The following is a 13819-nucleotide window of genomic DNA, read 5'->3' as shown; positions in this document are numbered from 1 at the left end:
CTGTTATATGCAACACTTATTTTATTGCCACAATAATGTACTGAATGCTTTTAGCCAGTTTAGGATTTAATCTGGCATCACTATTGTCAACACTGGAATCAGAGTCCGTGTCGGTATCTGTATCTGTTAACTGGGTAAATGCACGTTTCTGTGACCCCGAAGGGGTCTGAGCTTGTGACAATGTCTCTTCATGGATTTCCTCCATGTCCGGCTTTTAGACTCAGATTTATCTAATCTCTTCATCAACCGAGCCACATTAGCATTGAAAACACTCAACATATTTACCCAATCAGCCGTCGGCGGTGCAGACACGGTCACTTCCCCAGCCTTTTCTGTTCCCACTCCAGTCTCCTCCTGAGAAGAGCACTCAGCCTCAGACATGTCGACATACACGTACCGACACTGGGGCTATAGGAGACAGACCCACAACCAAGCCTGTTAGAGAAACACAGAGGGAGTTCTGCCAGCTCACAACCCAGCACCTATCCCGGTTCTGAAGCTAGTAAAATACTGCCAGACCCGCTAGCGCTTTTTTATTCCAATAATTAGCACCAAATCTCTTGTGCCCCCCCCCCCCCCCCCCGTTTTGCACCCTGTTACTTGTACAGCAGTGTGGGAGGCCAGGCTCAGCGTCTCTGTAGCTTCTGTGAAGAGAAAATGGCGCTGGTCAGAGCTGTGAGGGCTAAGCCACGCCCCCTTAATGGCGCGCTTCAGTCCCGCTTAATTTAATATTTTTTATACTGGTGGGGGTCTGTAATCGGTGCCTAGGCACGTTATACTCTTTTGCTAGTGGCTAAAATTGAGGATAAATGCTCCCTGCACCCTGCAGTGCCGTTCGGAGTGTGGGAGCATGCGCGCAGCGTGGTACCTTAACAAGCCATCTTCTGCCGTTACTGAAGTCTTCTGATCTTCTAATATTCACCCGGCTTCTATCTGCTGGCTCTGCAAGGGGGGTGACGACGCGGCTCCAGGAACGAGCAGCTAGGCGCACCAAGTGATCGGACCCTTTGGAGCTAATGGTGTCCAGTATCCTAAGAAGCAGAGCCTTTGAACTCAGAGAAGTAGGTCTGCTTCTCTCCCCTCAGTCCCACGATGCAGGGAGCCTGTTGCCAGCAGGTCTCCCTGACAATAATAAACCTAACAAAGTCTTTTTTTCTGAGAAACTCTGGAGAGCTCCTCAGTGTGCATCCAGTCTCACTGGGCACAGAATCTAACTGGAGTCTGGAGGAGGGGCATAGAGGGAGGAGCCAGTTCACACCCATTCAAAGTCTTAAAGTGCCCATGTCTCCTGCGGATCCCGTCTATACCCCATGGTTCTTGAAGCTTCCCCAGCATCCTCTAGGACGTATGAGAAAGAATGGTAATTAATTGTTTAAAAACACGATTGTTTACAGCACATGGAAAGGGTTTTAATACAAGGTTCTCCATTTTTATTTTTTTATAAATTTGAAAAATAAAAAATTATAACAATATATAATAAAGGTTAAAAAGTAGTTATACTAATTACTGGTGCCACTTAATGTAAGGAAGTGTATATGTTATAAAAAGGCATTAAGTTCAATATCAATGTTATGTCCAGATGGTTGTAGGGTTTTTAGTTCAAATATCCATTTACTTTCTTGCTTTCTTAAATCAGTTGTTATGTCTCCTCCTCTCCAGTTTTTTATTACTTTTTGGATAGGTAAGAATGTAAGTCCAGTTGGATCTTTATTATGCTTCTATTAGGCTGAGGAATCCCGTGGGTAAGGTAGGGACAGTTAGGCTCCGGAACTCATACTCTGAATACCACCAACTCATCTCTTTCTCAAAAAAACTGTAAACAATCGTGTTTTTAAACAATTAATTACCATTCTTTTTTACAGGTGCCACTTTCATTCAAACATTTTTTGCTTACAAGCGCTCATTTTTTATTTTTATCCCTAAGATAATAGCCAGTGGAGGTATGACATTCCAGGAGCAACTATATTACCCACAAGTGAAAGTAATGGGAGGTACAGTCCGTCAGTAAGACAGATGACCATTCCAAGTAACAATGGCAGTTGTTAAACTTACATAAAGTGAAGGGATCCTAATGCTATACTACTGTATTTAAGCATCTGCTTCATAGAACAACAAACACTCTGCATCACTCAAGCAGTACCACTAGTCCACTATTATACCAGAACTATATTAATTCAGTCAGCAGAGATATTCAGTATATCATCATTTCACAGGCATCAGTGTCATTTATTTAGAGAAACACACTAAAACCCGTGTTTAGGACTAAAGTAAAAGTACACCAACTAGAGAGTGTCCAAATCAATTTTACATTGTAGAACTTTAAGTATAATTATTATTCCAATTGTGTTAATGGCTGATGTGATTCGTATATATTGCCAATGTTATTGTTCTCTCTGTTTTCCCTTAAAGTAAGGGGGAGCAGTTGAGCATTGAAGTGGCTTATAAAACTTTGTAAATAAAAAAAACTAGGGGGTTTATGAAGTAACTTTAGTTACTAGATTAAAGGAGGGGCATTTTCTAGCTAGATGAGAGAATTGATTGGACTAAAGTACAAGATAGCGGTATATCTGTCACTATCATTGTAGATCAGTGTGTACTGTTGTTCATTTTATATAAAATGGATCATGAGTAATTTCTTTCTGAAGTCTGAACAGAATCTGAAGCATTCCTGAAAAAATAAAGTCTCATTATTTGTAACTTATTTATTGTTTATGTAACATATTTGAGCGTAAACTAATATATCTATTGACACAAGTGCTTTGATGTTATTAGTGCAACTATATAAATGTATTACTTTAAGTAGATGTATATACATTTACCATTAAGTAGCATTTAAAGTCTATCAGGAAAATATACCCCAAGCCAGCCACTGGTGGAATGGACAGTATAGGCTTGGATGGAGGCACCACAGCTTGAATACTGCAGTGACCAGAGGTGACCTCAAAGTGTTAGCATAGTAAGGCTCACGGTACCCCGGATACACTATGACAGGTCCTGTGTCCAGTATGGCCTCACTTGTGGAGGGTTAAATTAGATTAATCCATCCTTTTAGCAATATCATTGTCATTGACTTACCTGAAATGCTAATTTTATAAAATCTGAATATTACTAATACCATCAAAATAAGTATTGTACAGTAAGTTAAAATAATGTATTTCTTCAGGGATACATTAATTCACTTTGCGCTATTATACATGGTTTACCGGCTGAAATGAGATAAGTGCAGACACATGTCTTTAAATAATATTATTTTTTTAATATATAAAGTCTGCACTATCAGTGCTGGTTATCCCACAGATTTAATATACCATTAAAACATGAACAGTACTCAGTCAATTAACATCCTATTCTACTGCATACATTCCTCCTAATAATAAAACACATATGTGTAACAATTCTATAAACCATAACTGCTAATAGAGGTGGATCAATTATCTAAAATAATAACAGTGCACTGTTGGAAACTAAAGCTCCAGTCCGAGCGAAACGCGTCAGAGGATAGCGGTGACGGGGAATCCACCACTGAGGACACGCTTGCATGGTCACCAGCTCACCACTTGTTAAGTGACAGCACTCCATTTGGTGGATATTGGAAGGCGCAGCGGCAATCAGACTGTGGAGGACAGAGACGTCCGGTGCCTCCTAACCGATTCCTTCACATTATATCACTGACCCGCCGTGGGAGAAGCTGTTCCATTCATTGAATCAGTGGACTGTGGTGAGCCCGGTATCATCCTCACAGGTGGTTTGATTGAGCACACACATACACACATTGGTGTGATAATTGAGACTGGCTCATATTACCATACAGCAGCATATGTATGAACACCATCTCATACTTGTGAAAACCTACATTGGGACAATATTTAACCTCCGTGTGGGGTTAAGGGACGCAAGATTCTAGTCCTATATGTCTTACTGTCCGCAAGTTAACGTGTGGTTAGTTTCCAACAGTGCACTGTTATTATTTTAGATAATTGATCCATCTCTATTAGCAGTTACGGTTTATAGAATTGTTACACATATGTGTTTTATTATTAGGGAGCATGTATGCAGTAGAATAGGATGTTAATTGACTGAGTACTGTTCATGTTTTAATGGTATATTAAATCTGTGGGATAACCAGCACTAATAGTGCAAGCTTTATATATTAAAAAAATTATATTATTTAAAGACATGTGTCTGCACTTATCTCATTTCAGCCGGTAAACCATGTACAATAGCGCAAAGTGAATTAGTGTATTTTGTTTGGTATCCCCTGTAGCAACAGGGGGTGATCTTGTATATGCGCAGGGCCGTCTTTTCGTATGGGCTCAATGGGCTCTTGCCCAAGGGCCCCAGGAGTATAAGGGCCCTAGGCTGATAGCTGAGGGTCCCCTCTTTCCAGGGGTACCAGATTTTTGAAAATCGGCCCTGGGGAACCGGAGATATCCGACTTGAAAGCAGTGGTCCCCATCCAAGCCTGTTAATTGCTCTTCCCAGCCTCATATCTCGGGTTCTGTCTGACTTAGAATATTTCTGAAGATATAAACCAAAAGCTGTGACTCTCCCCTTTTGGTGGACACTGGCAGCTTGTCTCTACTATGCCCAGAACCAGAGATATCAGCCTTTAAGCAGCTGGTCCCTGCTCCAGCTCCACACTCCTGGTATGCAGTTTTATATTTTTGTTGGTGAATTGCTCTGGCTCCTGTACTCTGATCCCAAAGTACCCAGAACCTTCTGAAAGGTGGGACTCTCTAGTTTTTTATCCCATTCAAAGCTAAAGATATCTGCAGTCAAGCAAGCTACCCTCCCACCGGAAAATGATAAATATTAAGCCCACTCCACTATCCACCCCTCCCCTATGTATTAAACACCCCCTACCACCCTGGAAGTCATGTACAAGGGCTTCTTCATTCAGCCCAATGCCCCCTTCTACAGTTTAGCCTCATCTGTGCAGTAAAGGAGTAATTAGCAGAAATTACTGCTCCAGGTCCTACATGCTGATCGGAAGATAGAACGCCCCCTACCACCCGCGGGACATCAAAGCTGCCGCTGATAGCACCCCCACTTACTGCTGGAAGATGGGTAGGGGGCCCAGTGCATTGCTGTGCCCAGGGGCCTACACTGCTGTTAAGACGGCTCTGTATATGCGCACACAGGCATATTATCACTGTTTGCAGCTGTATATTAAATAAGATTTTTTTGGGGGGGTATTTTCTTGGTTATTTAGTTTAACAAATAACATTAGCGCCTAGAGACATATTTGTGGAGTTACTATTTCTTCAGGGATACAATTGTCTGTGATCTGTGCATTCCTTTTGTGATTCATGTACTGAACATATGGTAAATTCACATGTGCAATAACATATACCTTTGTTTATCACCATATCATAAATTTGTATTGACTTTCATTTTTAAACAATATTATCTACCCATTTTGCAGAAGAAACACCTTGCTAAATGACAATCAGACACACAATAATGAAAGTCACCAACTTCCTGCAATACCAGATAGACACCTGCTGTGTCTTCATTTACTTGCATTTGTTTTGGAATTAAACATCTTCCATTTCTGCACTATTATGTTGGACACTGCTACTGGTAAAATGCATTTACAGTAAAATTACAGTGTATACAGAAAGTAGAAGATACTCTATAAATAGTGTCCAGGGCTGCGTAAAGTTAATGTATCTTTCTTCGTTTATGTGAATGTTAGTGACAGGATCAATGTGAGGAGTTAACACATTTGACGGAAAATATCCCCAAAGACACGAACAGTTTGTCCTTGGTTTCTAAAACATCCTTACTTTGTTTGTGCCAGAAAGGCAGCTGTTGCAAAAAAAAAGAAAAACTGAAAAAGATCCCTTAAGAGGCAGAACAGCTGTTGAAAATTGCACCAGAATTGCCCATGTTTTCTAGTTTTAAGCTCTCCTGGCAGAGACGGCACATTGACCAGGTTAAACTATGTGTGCTTCTCAATCTATTCACAAATGAGCATTCTGTCAACATACAGCACTTGCTTTCTAAGCTGATATTTTTAAATGGCATCTACTCCCCTATTGTTTCACTTGTAACATCTGAACTTCAGGGACTATAGATGATATGCATTTTACTTTAGGAGAGCAATCCTATAACGCCAATTCTCAGTATACTGTAACTGATCAACTATGCAGTTTTACCATGTGAACGTTACCTGCAATCAAACATACTATAGTATACAGTATTTAACAATGATCTACCAATAAAACTTTTTAAAATCAGAGCAAATGTCTGAAGTTGGGATTTTACCAACTGCAAGAGCCCAAATCTATACTGATTTGTCTAAAAACATAGGCAATTTCATGTGCTGTGAAGCATGCCAAGCCAAGGTAAGCACAATTAGATCACTTCTCAGCAAGTAAATGGGACAAAGGTGTAAAAAACGGGTGTGGTTCATCAAATCGACAGTATCTAGGTTGACAATGTTTAGGTCGACCACTATAGGTCGACAGTCACTAGGTCGACATGGATGGAATGTTGACAGGGTTTCTAGGTCGACAGGTCTAAAGGTCGACATGAGGATTTATTATTATTTTTGTGTCGTTTTCTTCGTAGAGTGACCGGGATCCCAAATTAGTGCACCGCGTCCCCTCGCATGGCTCGCTTCGCTCGCCATGCTTCGGGCATGGTGCCTTTGCTCCGCTACCGCTTCGCTCGGCACAGATTACCGTTCCAATCGTAGTCCACGTGGATCGTTAAGTATGAAAAAATTAAAAAAAAGAATTAAAAAAAAAAAACTCATGTCGACCTTTAGACATGTCGACCTAGCACATGTAGACCTAGAAACCCTGTCGACCTTCCATCAATGTCGACCTAGTGACTGTCGACCTATAGTCATCGACCTAAACATTGTCGACCTAGATACTGTCGATCTTCAGACCGGATCCCGTAAAAAACGTGTGGTCTAAGCAGAAATTAGATGATTTTTGGTATAGTGAGCTTGATTTTTTTTTTCAATAGGGATCATTGATCAGTATTTTCAAGAGCATTGAGACTGCATATTACATTTTGGAAAGACTATACTGTTGCTTATTTAGCTGTGGGCTACTGAAAAGTATACATGTGTAGGTGCCTTTGGCACCTGTATCAATCCAGCATATTTTCTGCTTGTAAATCACTTTTTTTTTTAAATGTCAAGAAATGAGAATAAAAATGCAATAACATACTAACTCATCTGATAGCAATGCACATTCTGATATAGATTAATACTGTATATGCAATGCATATCTTTACATTGGGCATGTCCAAACTGCGGCCCTCCAGCTGTTGAGAAACTACACATCCCAGCATGCCCTGACACAGCTTTAGCATTCTCTGACAGCAAAACTGTGTCAGGGCATGCTGAGATATGTAGTTTCACAACAGCTGGAGGGCCGCAGTTTTGACATGCCTGCTTTACATGCTTACCATGCAGTATATACATATTATAGGTTCATCAGAAATCTTTGAATGATTTCAATCCAACCTCACCCCCTAAGGAAGTCTGCAATAGACAAAACATGTCGGGGTTCGCCTGTGACACCCTCCAACATTTAGTGATATCCCCTGAATACATATTGGAGGTTTTGTGGCCAAAGATGACCCCTTTCACGTAATCTGAATAAGTCAGATAAGCCGTATGTTTATACCTATATACAAGCAATATATTTGCTTTTTAGAATTAAAATTAGTGTTAACAATATTATGTTAAGATGATTGTCCTTTATTGAAGTACATTAGCTATTTTGAAATGTGTTCCATGCAGGAATAGTTGTTCTAACAATTAAAGCCATAATAAGATTATTCTAATGAGCCTATTTTGAAGTTTATATACAGAATTCATGTTGATATGCGATATAATTATGGAATTTACACAAGGCCATCTTTTTGTAATGGCTCAATGCGCCATTGCCCAAGGACCCCAGGAGTATAAGGGCCCTAGGATAAGGGTCTCCTTTTCCAGGGGCACCAGATTTTTTAAAATCTGCACTGGGGAACCAAAGATAACTGATTTCAAAGCAGTGGTCCCCATTTGAACATGTTAATTGCTCTTCCGAGCCAGATATCTCGGGTTCTGTCTGAGTTAGTATTCTCCAAATGCTGGGACACTCCCCTTTTGGTGGTCACTGGCAGCTTGTTTCTACTAAGTCTACAATCAGCCTTTCAGCAGCTGGTCCCTGCTCCAGCTCCACACTACTGGTATGCAGTTTTATATTTTCGTTGAAGGTTTGCTCTAGCTTCTGAAATCTGATCCCCAATTCCCCAGTACCTAATCAAAGGAGGGTCTCTCTAGTTTTTTCCCCATTGAAAGCTAAGAAATCTGTTTCCAGGAACTGGAGATGTCTGCAGTCAAGCAAGCTGCTCTCCCACTGGAAAATGATGAATATTAAGTGCACTCCATTATTCACCCCTCCCCTGCATATTAAACACCCCCTACCACACTTGAAGTCATGTACCAGGGCAAATTTATTCAGCTCAATGCCCCTTCTACCACTGGAGGATGGGTAGGCCCTGAATTTACATCAAAATTGAAATCAAATCAGTTTTTGGTGTGACCGCCCTTTGCCTTCAAAACAGCATCAATTCTTCTAGGTACACTTGAACAAAGTCAGGGATTTTGTAGGATTGTATTGCATCATACCAAACAGGTGATAATGATCGTCATTTTCATATGTAGGTTGAAACAGTCGTTAACTGAAACAGAAACAGCTCTGTAGAAGACTTAAAACTGAGGAACAGCCAAACTCTGCTACAAAGGTGAGGTTGTGGAAGACATGTCATATACCGTACCATGGCAAGGCTGAGCACAGCAACAAGGTACAAGGTAGTTGTACTGCATCAACAAGGTCTCTACCAAGCAAAGATTTCAAAGCAGAATGGGGTTTCAAGATGTGCTGTTCAAGCTCTTTTGAAGAATCAAAAACAAACAGGCAACATTGAGGACTGTAACTGCAGTGCTTGGCCAAGGAAGCTTAGTGCATCAGATAATAGACACATCATGCTTACTTCCCTTTGAAATTGGAATATGTCCAGCAGTGCCATCAGCTCAGAACTGGCAGAAACCAGTGGGACCCATGTACACCCATCTACTGTTCGGAGAAGCCTGACCAGATGTGATCTTCATGGAAGTAATGTGGCCAAAAAGCCATACCAAGGCCAAGTGACTCAACTATGCATGAAAGCATAGGAACTGGGGTGCAGAATAAAGGCAATAGGTGCTCTGGACTGATGAGTCAAAATTTTAAATATTTGGCTGTAACAGAAGGCACTTTGTTTACCAAAGGGCTGGAGAGTGGTACAATAATGAGTATCTGCAGGCAAGTTTGGGGCTGCATTTCATCAAATGGATTTGGGGATTTGGTTAAAATTAATGATGTCCTCAATGCTGAGAAATATAGGCAGGTACTTATCTATTATGCAATACCATCAAGTTGGCTCCAAATTTATTCTGCAAGCAGGAAAATAACCCCAACAAACAACCATTGTCATTAAGTATATTCAGTGTAAAGATGAACAAGGATCCTGGAAATGATGCTATTGCCCTCACAGAGCCCTGATCTCAACATCATCAAGTCTATCTGGGATTACATGAAGAGACAGAAAGACTTGAGCAAGCCTACATCCTCAGACAATCTGTGGTTAGTTCTCTATGAAGTTTGGAACAACCTCCCTGCTGAGTGCCTTCAAAAATTGTGTGCAAGTGTACCTAGAAGAATTGATGGTTTTGAAGCAAAGAGTGGTCACACCAAATATTGATTTGAGTTAGATTTCTCTTCTGTTCATTCACTTTGCATTTTATTAATTGACAAAAATAAACTACTAACACTTGTATTTTTGAAAGGATTCTCAGGAGCATTTATCTCCATACCAGCCTAAAACTTTTGCACAGTATTGTGCACATATATATATAAGAAAAAATGCCCCTCTGGAAAATTGGGAATACATCGCAGTTCATTATTCACTCGCAGATGCATACGCAATTTCTGGAACATTGACAAATCTTTGCCACCTGAGCAAATGTGACTAGGTCTGAGGTTACCAGTAATCTGTGACTGAGATGGTCTTGAAGTGGTCTGCGCGGACATCAGAGACCCTCCCAAAAAATGCCTGGGAACGCCTGCATTTTTTCTAACACACCTCAAAAACATCAGGTTTCCTCCCAGAAATGCCGGATTCCTGTCAGTCAAACAGCAGCTACATTGCGATTATGATCTGTACTCAATTTCTGTTGCTATTAATCCTCACACGTGCGCAATGCGTATGCTATGCATGCACAGTCATTCTATATATCGCTCAATATGCGATTTCTCTGAATAGCGATCCATGCTGAAATAGGCTTATTACTCCTTGGTTATATTTGATGGTCAGCACTTTCTTTTTCCTTTTGGGAATTTCCTAGAAATTATACAGGTATATTTCAGTATTTTAGTGGAGGCAACTATCTGTACGTATCACTACTAACTAAGTAATCATTATCTTCATAACACTATATTTATCTTTACCTGCCACAGGCCCACTCCTGCATTTAACAAAACAAACACACACGTACACGGGCACACACACGTACACACACACACACACACACACACACACACACACACACACACACACACACACACACACACACACACACACGTACACATGCACACACACGTACACACACACGTACACACACACACACACACACACACACACACACACACACACACTTGTGTGTTTATGTTTATGGATAGAGAGACAGACGGACAGAAAAACAGACAGGCAGATGTTTATCTGATTATAACAACCACTGAGCCAGTAGAAGAACATTTTCCATTGTCACAGCACAAGATGGCATCACCTTGACTTCATCAGGGCCATGGTATTATTGTAAAATTAACAGGTATATATTATAAATGTAATGAGAAAACACTAAACACTTGTGTGATGGAAATTATATCCGAAAATGGCTGCTATCAGATATCTGGTAGTCTGCCATCCATGTATCTATGCTTATAGTAAACATTGAGAACTCCATATACTTCAGTTACTAACCACTAAGCCATAAGTACTACAAGCCATGTGGTAACCTTGCGTGTATTTGCTGACCTTTACATTATTTCTCCTTGATGGGTTTTAAATCCCTTCTAACTAGTTCTTTGCTGTATTAAAACCTCACACTGCATTAAACCCTTCATGGTCTGATGCTTTGTAAACATAGATTTCATCTTTTTTGTGTTGCTTGTCTAATAGAGTAATAATGGCTTGACTTTCAATTCTTCCACTTCTTCCTTATACTCAATTTGAAATGTTTCCTTTAGTGATGAGCGGGTTCGGATCCTCGGAATCCGAATCCCCCCGAACTTCACCCATTTTACACGGTTCCGAGGCGGACTCGAATCTTCCCGCCTTGCTCGGTTAACCCGAGCACGCCCGAACGTCATCATCCCGCTGTCGGATTCTCGCGAGATTCGTATTCTATATAAGGAGCCACGCGTCGCCACCATTTTCACTCGTGCATTGGAGATGATAGGAAGAGGACGTGTGCAGCGTTCTCTCAGTTGTGTTCAGTGTGCTGCAAATATCTGTGCTCAGTGTGCTGCAAATATCTTGCTCAGTGTGCTTGCAAATATCTGTGCTCAGTGTGCTGAAAATATCTACGTTCTCTGCCTGAAAAATGCTCCATATCTGTTCTCAGTGTGCTGCAAATATCTGTGCTCAGTGTGCTTTATTGTGGGGACTGGGGACCACCAGTATTATATAGTAGGAGGACAGTGCAGAGTTTTGCTGACCAGTGACCACCAGCATTATACGTTCTCTGCCTGAAAAACGCTCCATATCTGTGCTGCATTGTAGTATATAGTAGGAGGACAGAATTTTGCTGACCAGTGACCACCAGTATTATATCAGTACGGTACAGTAGTCCATTGCTCTACCTACCTCTGTGTTGTCAAGTATACTTTCCATCCATACATGTGGTGCATTTTAGTTGTTGTGCGCAGTATATATAGTAGGAGGACAGTGCAGAATTTTGCTGACCAGTGACCACCAGTATTATATCAGTACGGTACAGTAGTCCATTGCTCTACCTACCTCTGTGTCGTCAAGTATACTTTCCATCCATACATGTGGTGCATTTTAGTTGTTGTGCGCAGTATATATAGTAGGAGGACAGTGCATAATTTTGCTGACCACCAGTATATAATATATAGCAGTACGGTACACAGTAGTCCACTGCTCTACCTACCTCTGTGTCGTCAAGTATACTATCCATCCATACCTGTGGTGCATTTAAGTTTTGCGCAGTATATATAGTAGGAGGACAGAGCATAATTTTGCTGACCACCAGTATATAATATATAGCAGTACAGTACAGTAGTCCACTGCTCTGCCTACCTCTGTGTCGTCAAGTATACTATCCATCCATACCTTTGGTGCATTTAAGTTTTGCACAGTATATATAGTAGGAGGACAGTGCATAATTTTGCTGACCACCAGTATATAATATATAGCAGCACGGTACAGTAGTCCACTGCTCTACCTACCTCTGTGTCGTCAAGTATACTATCCATCCATACCTGTGGTGCATTTTAGTTGTTGTGCACAGTATATATAGTAGGAGGATAGTGCAGAATTCGGCTGACCACCTCTGTGTCGTCAAGTATACTACAAAAGTTCAGTAAAATGACCCAAAAATCAAAATTAAAAGTATCTGAGGAGAAGCATAAACTTGCCAATATGCCATTTACGACACGGAGTGGCAAGGAACGGCTGAGGCCCTGGCCTGGCTAGTGGTTCAGATTCACATGAGGATGGAAGCACCCATCCTCTCGCTAGAAAACTGCTGTGCCACTCCTAGATGGGCCAGGTGTTTGTGTCGGCCACTTGTGTCGCTTAGCTTAGTCACACAGCTACCTCATTGCACCTCTTTTTTTTCTTTGCATCATGTGCTGTTTGGGGACTATTTTTTAAATCTGCCATCCTGCCTGACACTGCAGTGCCACTCCTAGATGGGCCAGGTGTTTGTGTCGGCCACTTGGGTCGCTTAGTTTAGTCACACAGCTATCTCATTGCACCTCTTTTTTTCTTTGCATCATGTGCTGTTTGGGGACTATTTTTTAAATCTGCCATCCTGTCTGACACTGCAGTGCCACTCCTAGATGGGCCAGGTGTTTGTGTCGGCCACTTGGGTCGCTTAGCTTAGTCACACAGCGACCTTGGGGCACCTCTTTTTTATTTGCATCATGTGCTGTTTGGGGACTATTTTTTTAAGTGCCATCCTGTCTGACACTGCAGTGCCACTCCTAGATGGGCAAGGTGTTTGTGTCGGCCACCTGGGTCGCTTAGCTTAGCCATCCAGCGACCTTGGTGCACCTCTTTTTTTCTTTGCATCAGGTGCTGTTTGGGGACTATTTTTTGAAGTGCCATCCTGTCTGACACTGCAGTGCCACTCCTAGATGGGCCAGGTGTTTGTGCCGGCCACTTGGATTGCTTAGCTTAGTCATCCAGCGACCTCAGTGCAAATTTTAGGACTAAAAATAATATTGTGAGGTGTGAGTTGTTCAGAATAGACTGGAAATGAGTGGAAATTATGGTTATTGAGGTTAATAATACTATGGGATCAAAATGACCCCCAATTCTATGATTTAAGCTTTTTTTGAGGGTTTTTTGTAAAAAAAACACCCGAATCCGACAAAAAATTTTCAGGGAGGTTTTGCCAAAACGCGTCCGAATCCAAAACACGGCCGCGGAACCGAATCCAAAACCAAAACACAAAACCCGAAAAATGTCCAGTGCACATCACTAGTTTCCTTGATCTCTTTCACAAGGGCCACTAATT

This window comes from Pseudophryne corroboree, chromosome 2 (genome assembly GCF_028390025.1).
Source record: "Pseudophryne corroboree isolate aPseCor3 chromosome 2, aPseCor3.hap2, whole genome shotgun sequence".
NCBI lineage: Eukaryota > Metazoa > Chordata > Amphibia > Anura > Myobatrachidae > Pseudophryne > Pseudophryne corroboree.
The sequence above is the reverse complement of the archived record's forward strand: the minus strand, read 5'-3'. Positions refer to the sequence as shown.